Source organism: Rhinolophus ferrumequinum, chromosome 5 (genome assembly GCF_004115265.2).
Source record: "Rhinolophus ferrumequinum isolate MPI-CBG mRhiFer1 chromosome 5, mRhiFer1_v1.p, whole genome shotgun sequence".
In the NCBI taxonomy this organism is placed as follows: domain Eukaryota; kingdom Metazoa; phylum Chordata; class Mammalia; order Chiroptera; family Rhinolophidae; genus Rhinolophus; species Rhinolophus ferrumequinum.
In genome coordinates, this window is record NC_046288.1 from 42,666,841 (window position 1) to 42,678,953 (window position 12,113).

Genomic DNA, 12,113 nt, shown 5'->3' on the forward strand with positions numbered 1-12,113 from the left:
TAAAACAAGTAAATAGGAACTTCTTCAACGCCTTCACCACCCCACTTTTAAAAAAATGTTTGGTCCATATGTTTAAGAACTCTCCAAGGATCTGGGATTTTATAGATGTAATTGACAAAGAGTGACTTTCAATATTGTTCAACATTCCTCTCTAAAACTTTAAAATAATTTCCATTTTCATGTTGTCCTCAGCATACTTGAGGCTGTTGAATATTCATGGTCTGCTCCCACTAAAGCAGCATGCAAGTACACAGTGTTCCTTTGCTAAGGTGGTTGGGTTGACCCTATACCTTTTGGAAACAGGAACATGTGAAGAATGTGTTACATCTGGCAACCTACCCTAATTTTTTCAGAATGAAACAGACAAGGGTAGTAAAGATGTATGAGTACAGTAACTCAAGTATGTATTTCCATGGTGAAAAATGTTTTATAAATTCTAACTTCCATCCTTTGCCTAAGGTTTAGGGAGGGGAGATTAAGAAAAAGAAATAGATCAGCAATTCCCCCACTTCACTGAGATGGGGAAAAGGGAAAATGGAATGTACAGGTCAAAATAAGGGCTTTTTAATGTCAAATGCCTTCACTACATGAGAGGTAAGCTACTGGACTTTCACATGTTCTGTACTTGTTAATACCACTCGTCTTATGAGAAAATACTGGCTCAATGTCTTTTGAAGGTTTTGATCTGCTTTAGGTCCAAAACACTTCTCTAGGTGCAATAAGAGTAGTTAATTAATGTTTTCATTTCTTAAAGGTTGAAGTAATAGAATTATTATAAAAATGTTTTATTGTATTAACTTTTAACTACGCTTTTGAAGTTAGAATCTTTTAAATAGGTAATTTTAAGAAAGAGCATAGAACAGATTATGATTTTAAGTATAAATGCAAAGAAACTGCTGCTTGAGTTGCATTAAAAAACCAGATAAAGCCTCATTTATAATCCATAAAATTCTGCCTCTCAAGTCCTACCAGTGACTTTGCTATGATATAATTTATTTGGACAATTTTTGGTATCAGAAGGAACGGAATTTTAAGAACCACCTTGCTCAATTATAAAAGTAACCTCAAATCTGAAAAAAGTAAAGCCTTGAAAAAAATTAGCTTTAGACTGTGGAATTTATTTTCATTTCTTCCCCCGGCCCCCTCTCTGTTTTGGCATTGAAAGCGAGGTTCAAAACCTGTTTGACCACTGAAGCACTTGAAAACACTTGGAGCAAAAACAAATTTGTCTTTTAAAAGTATAAAATGCTGACAAAGCCTTTATAGAGGACACCAAAAAAAAAAAAAAAAAAAAAAGCCTTCTCTCAATATACAAACGACTCAGTCTGAAGGCTACATGGAATACTGCTAGTCAAAACAGGTTCATTATTCTAACCTTGAGCTCTAAGAGAAGGAGACTGCTTGATATATTCTCATTAACAAATGATTAATGACAGATTTGAATTTCTTTTTGTACCCTTTTATATGTATTTTATGTTTTACTGTATAAAAATTAATCTGTATTCCAAAAAAGAACTACTGGTACTGTAAGAGGACGCCTATGGAAAAGCGTGCTATCTGTGCACCCAAGTCCATTCCCCTTTTCCTCACAGTAATGAAGAAGCCACATGCCCCGCAACAACACATTTACTGGCTCCTCTTGCAATGAGATATGGCCATGTGACCAACTTCTCTCCACCAGGATGTGAGAAGCGATGTGTGTGGCTTCCAGGTCTGCTCAATAAACTGCCCCAGCAGGCACATTCTTCGATGTTCATTCTCTCTTTCTGTGAGCTGGGATGCAGATGAAAACCACCTGACTGCCCTGGAAGCTACTTTCTGAAGATGACAGAGAGGCAGTTGGCCTGGGTCCCTGAAAAACTGTGTGGAGCAAGCCCTCTACTCCTCTCCCCAGTTCTAAATTCCTGATTCAGATTGTCATGGGAGAATGAACCTTTATTGTGTTCCAGACATTATATTTTGGGTCTTTTTGTTACACAAGTTACCCTAAACACTGTGGCAAACATTCATTTACTCTTTCCCCTCCATCCCGACACATTTTTAGTGAGTGCCAAAACATAATAAGCATGAAGTACAATGGTAAATGGTGAACCAGACACCTGTCCTTGCCTTCATGACTTTTATATTTTGGTTACTACTCCAACTCGTTTGTTACACTGTTTACATTACCTTCGTTTCTATCGGAATACTAATGTTAAACATTATTTGACAAAACATAAAATTCAAGGCCAGCCCATTCTTTCCTTACTCAATAGTATGCAAAGGAAATGAATCCTAGAGGTGTGTATAAACATGGTGAGATTATTAAAAGAGTACTCATTTTTCTTAAATGAAAGGTAGGTTGTAGTTAGAACACAGGGACAGAACTTGTTGTTATGCAAAGGAGGTAGTGGGGCAAAACTGTTTAAGTTTCTGATGAAACAGTCTTCGAATCAAAGTAATTTGTGACCAAACCTCTCCACTTGTCCAGTAGATTCCATCCCCTGCCAATTATTCAACACCATTGATCCTTCAATGGATTCCTTTCTTTTGCATCATCATTTTGCCCTCTCTATTGACTTAACTTGTACAAAGTCTGAATATCTCTGCCTTTTAAAAAACTTCCCCTAATGAGGGTAAGGGGGATCAAATATATGGTGATGGAAGGAGAACTGACTCTGGGTGGTGAACACACAATGTAATTTATAGATGATGTGATACAGAATTGCACACCTGAAATCTATGTAATTTTACTAACAAATGTCACCCCCAAAAATTTAAAAAATAATAAAAAAAAAAGAAAAAAGAAACACACACACACACACAAAAAAAACTTCCCCTAATCTTGATTGTCTCCAGCCACTGCCTCCCTGTAGATCAAAACCTGTCCAAAGACTCTCCATATTTGCAGTATCCAACTCATTTTCTCCTATATAGTCTCTTGAACCCATCTAACTGACCTTTTTCTTCCCTTTTCACACCAAAATAGCTATCATGGTAGATGTGGGTTCGACAGATATTGTATGTGAAATTATCACTCACTCGCTATTCCAATTTCTGTCTTCTGACTTTCTCTTGACTCGAGTCTAATAAGGCTATTGCCCCCCAATATTGTACTGGAAATTGCTAGCTGCTCCTTCTTAATCTTTTTTGCTTGCACCTTCTCTTCTGCCTAGCCTCTAAATGTTGGTATGTCCCAGGGCGCAGTCCTTCCGATTTTGCTCATTCCCCAGGTGTCAGCTCAGCCTGTCTCACAACTTTAAATACCAACGGTGTAGCAAAGATTTCCAAACTTATTTTATCTCTACCTGAACTCCCGATTCATGTATCTAACGGTTTACTTGACTTCTTTAGTAAGGAACATCTCAAACTCTACGTATCCAAATGGAACGTTTTATTTGTTCCCTCTCAGTTACCCCTCCAACAGTTTCGTCCATTTTAGTAAATGGCACTCCATCCTTCTAGCTACTCCAAAAGTCCTGGAGTCATTGTGCATCCCCGCCTCTTTTTTCACATCTCATGTCCCACCCATTCGATGATCCTCTTGGTTCTACTCTAAAATATATCCATAGTATCCGACGACTTCTTACCACTTTCATTGCTACATCCTGGCCTAAGTTGATATCATCTCTTGCTTAGATTATGTCAATTATTTTGCTTTAGTTCTTGTCTATTCCTCACCATCCCTGGGGTATTCTTAACACCCCAGTTGCCAGAGTGATCCTTTCAAAAGATATCTCAGAAAATGACTTTCTTCCTTTTAATCCTGTGACGGCTCCTCATCTCACTCAAGGTAAATGCCAAAGACCTAGAAATGGCTACAAAGCCTTAAGTGATCAGGACCCTTGCTACGTCTCTGACCTCATGTCCTGCAATGCTTTCCCCTCAACCCTGTTCCAACCACAGCAGCCTCTGGCTTACCCTCAAAAGGCTTCTCCCTAGATATCCTCATGGCTCACTCCCTTACCTCCTTCAGGTCCCTGCACAAGTACCGTTCACAGTGAGGTCTCACCTGAGGACCTCAATCTATACAACACCATTTCCTATTTTATTTACCCAGCTACATTTCTCTCCACAGCATGTACTGCCATGTGACTATATATTTAGTTATTTCTTATCTATCTTATCTTTTGAGAATGTCACCTTCAGGAAGGTACAGAGTGTGTCTGTTTGATCACCACTGTGCCCCTAATGCCTGAAATAGTGTTTGTCATATAGTTTACTGTTGTATGATTGAAGGAATGAATACTTTTAAATCTGTAGTTCACTAATGTTGGGCTTTTTTACATTATATTGACACCACTCAGAGAATCATTTCATGTAGTTTTGACAGGCATTCTTGCTAAGTTGTACTACACTGTAAACAAGAGTTAAAAATTTCTGCATTAGGTAGATGATTGTTTTGCAGCAGCAGATAAGATGGTTTGGAGATGGGAGAGGGGAGAAAGTGGAAGCATGGAGATAAGTTGGGTGCCTGTTTTGATGTTCCAGACTAGTTATAATAAGGGCCTCAGCTAAGTAATGGCGATACTAAGAGAAAAGGGTAATGTATATAACACTGCTAGAGTAGAGTTAACTAAATTTGACAAATAATTGAAAAGTTGGAAGAAGGATTGGGGATAAAGAAAAGGACTTAGAAAGTGACTAAGACGGTGATGATTTGATGATATCAGATGGGTGTCTGGAGTAACTTGTTGAGTGTGAAGTACTTTCTAAGGTGAACTACACAGAGCATGAATTAAATGTTGGTTTGGAAGTCATTTGTAGAGAAGCACCATGGAAGTGGAGAAGCTCTCAGATAAAGTACTGATGAATAAGACAGATGAGACAGAAATCTCGCTAAATTTACATTCAAGCATGCTTTGTGGGAAACTAGCCAGTGAAGGATACAGCAAAGAAGAAAATAGTCATAGCGGTAAGAGGACAAAGGTCCAGTAAATGTCATAGCACAAGGGTCTCCAAAGGCCAGTTCCAACCACAGGTCTGACCAGTGACATGGAGAAAACAGTTTCTTCAGAGAAATGGGGTTAGAATCTGGACCCCAGGGGTTGATGAGCAAGTGGAAAGAATTGGAACTAACAAATACAGACTGCTCCAAGTATTAGATGGTAAAATGAAGGAAAGAGATTGGACATCAGAGCAGAGAGAACAGAAAGGAATTGAAACATGCACTGTTTTTCAGTTTTCCTGTTCCTTAGCACATTTCGTTCATTCAAATCTCACAAAAAAAATTAACCACAATGAGATATTAATATCCCTGACTTCACAGAGGAAGTAACTGAGGCAAATATCATGCCCACTTGCCATAGCTATTAAGTGATAAACTTGGAACTGAAATTCAACTCTTAGTGCAAGACTTACACTCCTTCCTTGAACCTTGCATGCAATTTCAGAGGGTGTACATGACATCAAATGGAGGTTGTTTATGAATAAGAAAGCTACTAAATTATGTATTTTTATATACTAAATGTAATACTTATCACAGAATTAATATACTCAGAGAATATTTGGAAAACAGAGAATGGACTAACAACTGCCTGTAGTACTACCACCACAATCATATACTCATTTCTTTAGGTATATTTCCTTTCAGTCTTTTTTCCTAAGAATGAATATTTTTATATATATTTATACACGTACGAGGAGGTCTGACAACTAAGTTTGCGAACTTATCCTAGAAAAAGTGTTACATACTTCATTGCTGAATATCACTACAGTCACCTTCAAAGTATTCCCCTTGGGAGGCTATGCACCGATGCCAGCGCCTAGTCCACCCTTCAAAGCAATTTTGGAACTCTTTTTCTGGAATGGCCATCAGAGCTGTTGTCGTATTACCCTTGATGTCCTGAATCTCATCAAAATGTCTTCAATATTTCCTTTATCTTTGGGTAAAGAAAGAAGGCATTGGGGGCCAGATCAGGTGAGTAGGGAAGGTGTTCCAATACAGTTATTTGTTTACTGGCTAAAAACTCCCTCTCCCTCACAGACAGTGCCATGTGAGCTGGTGCACTGTCATGATGCAAGAGACACAAATTGTTGGCGAAAAGTTCAGGTCATTTTAGTCTTTTTCACGCAGGCTTTTCAGCACTTCCAAATACTAAACTTGGTTACCTGTTTGTCCAGTTGGTACAAATTCATAACGAAGAATCCCTCTAATATCCAAAAAGGTTAGCAACATCGCTGCAACAAGTTTGTGAACCTAATTGTCACACCTCGTACACATGCATAAATGCATGCACTATAGATTCTGCTTCATGACTTACTTTTAATGTTGAGGGAAACTAGAGTAAAATCCTGCACCATTTATGTGTGATCTCAAACAAGTTATTTAATCTCTTGTGCCTCATTTCCCCCATGTTTAGAATAATAATATCTACCTTATGGAGTGTTGGGGGGATTAAAATTGATAATATATGCAAAGCACAATACAACTATTTTCAAATATTTTCTATTTTATTTATTTGTATTTTTCAATTACAGTTGACACTTATATAACTTACGAAGTGATCCCCCCAATTAGTCTAGTACCCACCTGGCACTGTACAGTTATTACAATATTACTGACTATATTCCCTATGCTGTCCATTACATCCCCTAATAGAACTACTGATTTGTACTTAAGCCCTTCACCTTTTTTACCCAGCTCTGCAACATGCCTCCCATCTGGCAACCATTAGTTTTTTCTCTGTATCTATGGGTCTGTTTTTGTTTTCTTTGTTTATTTTGTTCTTTAGAGTCCACATAGAAGTGAGATCGCGTGGCATTTATCTTTCTCTGTTTTACTTCACTTAGCATAATATCCTCTAGGTCTATCCATGTTGTCTCAAATGGTTAAGATTTCATTCTTTTTTATGGCTGAGTAATATTCCATTGTATAACACTTTCTATTTTATTACATAGTCTTCAGAACCGTAATTTCAATTACTGTATAATATTTTATTGAACTGCCATACAAATGTTACTTATCTGGTCTCCCACTTTTGAACATTTAAATTGCTTCTAATTTTCCATGATTATAGAGACCCTTGTGGTGAGCAAATTAATACATACGGTCTTTTCTATATTTAAGATTATGTAATAGAACAAAGTGTCACAGGTAGTATTATTGGATAAATTGCATGATTGACTTATGGCATTTGATTCAAACTGTTAAATTGTGCTCTAGAGAGACAGTTTTTAGAGACAGAGACTTCCTAAGCCAACAGAAATGAGCCAATGGAGAGAAAGCAATGAAAAGTGTGCGTATGTGTATGTTTATACACATACATGGTGGGGGGTGCGGAGATGGAGATAGAAAATAGAATTTCCAAAGATATTACTTAACCTTAGAATTTAGAAAAACCACTTTACATTTGAGCAGGTAAGAAAATAAAATGAGTGGGGACCTAGAGAAATTCTAAAGCAGGAGTGAGGGAAGTTCGGAAACACTACCGTTAGTTGACTGTCTGAGCTCTTTCAAGTAAACCAACGGACAAGCTTTCGTTCTGAGAGAGACTCAAGGGCACAAGTGTGAGGTAGGAGCTTAAGGAGAGAGGGAAAAGGTAGAATCGTGGCAATAAGTAGAGATGAGGCACAGCTCTCTAAGGCCAGTTACAACCACTAATTTCTGATCTCTGAATTATCTGTCGTCTCTTGGTCTCTGCAGGTCATGACAGCATCCAGAGGTGAAAGGACAAAGGGGAAAGCCCAGAAATTTCCCACTGTAGAGATTCCAAATCTGCAAGATGCTTTTTTAGGTCTACAGCACATTCTTCTCTTTGTGTTGTGGGCTGGTGAGATCACTGAAATTATTACTCACTGTCTTCACTCTCCTCTCACGTTCTCTAGAAAATGGCTTTTGTTCCCAGCTCTCCACCAAAACTGCTCTTAAGTGATCTCCAGTTTGCTAATTCTAATGGTCAAACTCAGTCTTCTACTTGACCAATCACCTGACCTTCTCTCCAACTGGAGATACTTTGTTTACTTGGCTTCCCAAGCCAACAAACTCACCTTGTTTTTCTTCTACTTTGCTGCCTGCCCTTAAGTCTTTTCTACTGGTATCTTTTCATCTTCCCATCCTCTAAGTGTTGGTCAGTCTCAAGACTCACAGTCACTGAGGCCACGTCTCTTTTCTGTCCACACTCACTCCCCCTCAGTTATCTCATCCAGTATGTTGGCTTTAAATGTGCTCTATCTGCTTGCTGATGACTCCCACATTGGAACTCCAGCCAGGATATCCTCCCTTATCTCTCAGCCCAGAAACCTACTTGCCTCCCTGATATCTCCTCTTAGATATCTGATGGGCAGTTCAATCTTTTCTTTTTTTAAATTAAAGTTTATTGGGGTGACAATGGTTAGTAAAGTTACATAGGTTTAGACAGTTCAATCTTAACATGTCCAAAACTGAAACCATAATGTTATCCCTTAAACTTCATTCTTTCTTCCATCTCAGTGAACCGGCAACACAAATTTCTGGTTGCTCAAGCCAAAAATCTTGGAGTCATCTTTTACTCCTCTGTTGTTTTCAAACCATAGGTAATGTCAGGAAATCCTTTCAATACTACTCTCAAAATGTCTCGAGAACCCATATGCTACCTCATACTTCTGCAAAGCACCACTCCAGGAGGAACAATTCACATTTTAATTGATGAGAACAGTGCCCCGTAGTAGTGCATTCGTTATGTAACGATGACCCTGTATCTTCTATTTTTGAAAAGTAAACCTCTGATGTAATTCGAGTTGATAGTGGTTTGGCTGGGGACTTTCTGAAAGTTTTTTTTTTTTCCCTTTCTTTGCTTCCCTGTCTTCCCACCAAAATTTGATGACTCTGTTTACTGTACATTTACTATGTATACCAGTTCCAATGGTTCTGTTTACTTCAGACCAATGTGCACAGCTGGCCCGGTAACTGGGGAGGGGTTTTTTCCATCTGTATGGGATTCACTCCTTACCCTGGGGAAGACCAGCCGCTAGGAAGCACTTTTTCCTTTAGTTGCCTGGCCAACTTCTCCTTCCTTTGCTCTGCCCCTCCTTGCATGTCTATAAAACCTTTTGGCGATATGAAGAACAGAAAGGCAGTCTTTGGGACAGGGAATCCACTGTCTTCCCTTAATGCTGGCATTTTGGAATACAACCTGCTTTTCTTTCCACCAACCTCGCCTTTTGGGTTTTGGTTTTTATGCTGCGAGAAGCAGGACCTTTCACACGGTAACAACTGTACAGCCTGCAGGACAATATGTGCTGTCTCTAGTATCCCTGTAGCTCAAACCATTATCACTTGCAATAGCTTCCTAACTAGTTTCCCTGTTTCTACCCTTGCCAGATACTCAACATAGTAGTCAAACCAAATTTCATTCAGTTAGGTCACCATTCCTCCGAGACCCACCAATGGATCCTTATCTCACCCCGAGTAAAGGCAGAGTCCTTATAATGATCTATGAGACTCTACTTAATCTGCCCCCTCTCGTGTTACTTCTTTCACTTTGCTCACTCTATTCCAGCCACAGTGATATCTTTATGGCTTCTTGAGAATTCCAGATAAATTACTGCCAAGGCCTTTGTACCTGCTATTATAGTATAGCTTGCTTCCCTCATTTCCTCTAGGTCTTTACACTCAAATGACAAATTCTTGGGAGGTCTTCTCTGGCCATTTTGTTTAAAATTGCATCCCCTGTCCCGTCACAATTCCTGTTCTCATTTCCTGCTTTATTTTTCTTTCTAGTAGTTATCACTATCTAATATATCCTATGTTTCACTTATTTTTCTTTATTATTGTCAGTTTCCTCTACTAGAATGTAAGCTCCACAGGACAATGATTTTTGCCTGTTTTTCTGACTGCTGTATTTCCAAGATCTGAAATATTTCCTGGCATACAGAAGGCATATAATTATGCATAATTCTTTTTTCCAGCTATAGGAACAAATGTTTACTCAGGGTGCAAAGAACTTGAAATGGAATAGAAAAAGGTTTTGAAGGAGAGCTGGGGAAAGTAAAATTAGAAGGTTAAAAATAAGTGGGAAGTTAAGATACACAACTTAACTTTTAGGATGTCGTCTAAATACTAGTCAATGTTACGTTCCTGGCTCTTTGGTTCGTGGTTACCTATGAGGACTGGATTTAAAAATCATGGAATCTGAGTTAGAAAAGATCTGAGAGAACACCCTCACTTTGAGGGAAGTTTTTCTTCGGTCTAAATTGTGTTGGCAGGGTTTTAAATTTTTCATTGCAAGAAAGACATGGTCCACTTAACTCACTTATATTATTAACATGTGACATGCACAATCCTGGAATGCGGAACTGGCAACTAAGGTGGGGGAAAATCCTTTCACATAAAATAGATCAAAATGAAATTAAGCTTCCCCATTCAAATGCTTTTAAATAAAGACTATGTTCCTAGTTCTATCAATTAAACACATGAGGTCTGACAATTAAGTTCACCAACTTATTGCAACAATGTTGCTAACCTTTTTTGATATCAGAAGGATTATTCATTATGAATTTTTACCAACTGGACAAACAGGTAACCAAGTTTACTATTTGGAAGTGCTGAAAAGGCTGCGTGAAAAAGTTAGACAACCTGAACTTTTCACCAACAATTCATGCCTCTTGCATCACCAACAATGTACCAGCTCACACGGCACTGTCTATGAGGGAGTTTTTAGCTAGTAACCAAATAACTATATTAGAATACCTTCTCTACTCACCTGATCTGGCCCCCAGTGACTTCTTTCTTTACCTGAAGATAAAGGAAATATTGAAAGGAAGACATTTTGATGAGATACAGGACATCAAGTGTAATATGACGACAGCTCTAATGGCCATTCCAGAAAAAGAGTTCCAAAAATGTTTTGAAGGGTGTACTAGGCGCAGGCGTTGGTGCGTATCTTCCCAAGGGGAGTACTTCGAAGGTGACCGCAATGAGGTATGTAGTACCTTTTCTAGGATGAGATCGTGAATTTAACTGTCTGACCTTGTATTCTAAGGAATAAATGTACTTTTCCACTTTTATTAGCTATTACCACCTAGCTAGTCCAAGACACTATTCTTGGTGGAAAAAATTACTGATGAGTTCAGTTCAGTCAAAAGGGAGTCAAACACAGAAGTACATTATTTTCAAAGAAACCAAGTGTCAGATTTTTAGTCACTGTAATTCTCTTTGACAGATAAGCAAATCATGGGCTAAAGAGCTAATGAAGTTGAGTATGATTTTTTTTTTAAATTTACTTTTCCCCAAAATAAGAATTAAGCTAATATTAAGTAACATTTAATGTGTAATGGTTCCACAAGCTTACATTCTTTATTTGGAGAACTGTGTCAGACAAGGGTCTGAGGCAAATGACTGCTCTGTCAGTTCAAGCTGATCAGTTCACTGAAAACAGAGTATCAAGACATTTTGAGGAATAAAATAGAATAAACATGTGTTCCCCAGATTTGCATTTATATATACTTTTAGGGCAAAATAGGCAATCTTGGGTGAGCACGTATAGAAATTGACAACGAAAAAATAGGTTACCTGTAAGTTCTGCTACATATATGGAGCTAAATGTATGTACCCAGCATGGAGCTAAAAACTGGTCAGAGATAAAGTAGATGAGAGGATTTACACATTGAACAGTAAGAATGTATATTACCTATTTTTACTAGGGACTCTATGTTATGTCATAAAGTCTATCTTTGGCTTTTTAAATTCTTGGTTAAATTTTTTAAAACTAAAGAGAATTAGAAGAAAGACTTTGGTTCTCATTTTTCAGAGAAACCGAAGCATGCATAAAAAAGGATGATGTATATTAATAGTTAAAACAAATAAATATTTAATTAGTGACAGGAACGACTTGTAACAGCTTATATATCAAATTAATGATCCAGGGTTCAGGTCTGAGGTAACTGTGTAGGAAATTCATGTTTTTGTGTTTCTGATTAATTTGGAAGAAAATACTTGGTAGAAATAGATTTGAAAATAAAATTCTGAACACGAAGAGACTTCTGAACACAAAGATAGTTGAATTTCTTTCGCTTTGTATTTTTCTTTCACTTTGCTTTAAGTTCATTCATTAAAAATTGTTTTGTACATATTCATAGAGATAAGAAGAAACAGAATGAGAGAAAACAAGGGAAAATGCAAATTATTGACAATTTTGTTCCAAAAATAAAATTTT

At 37.8% G+C, this 12,113-nt stretch overlaps 1 protein-coding gene across 9 annotated transcripts in view; it reads right to left on the bottom strand.

Moving 5' to 3' along the window:
- FAM13A (family with sequence similarity 13 member A) overlaps positions 1-12,113 on the bottom strand; it is a 311,779-nt gene that overhangs the window by 69,811 nt on the left and 229,855 nt on the right. The window lies entirely within an intron of this gene.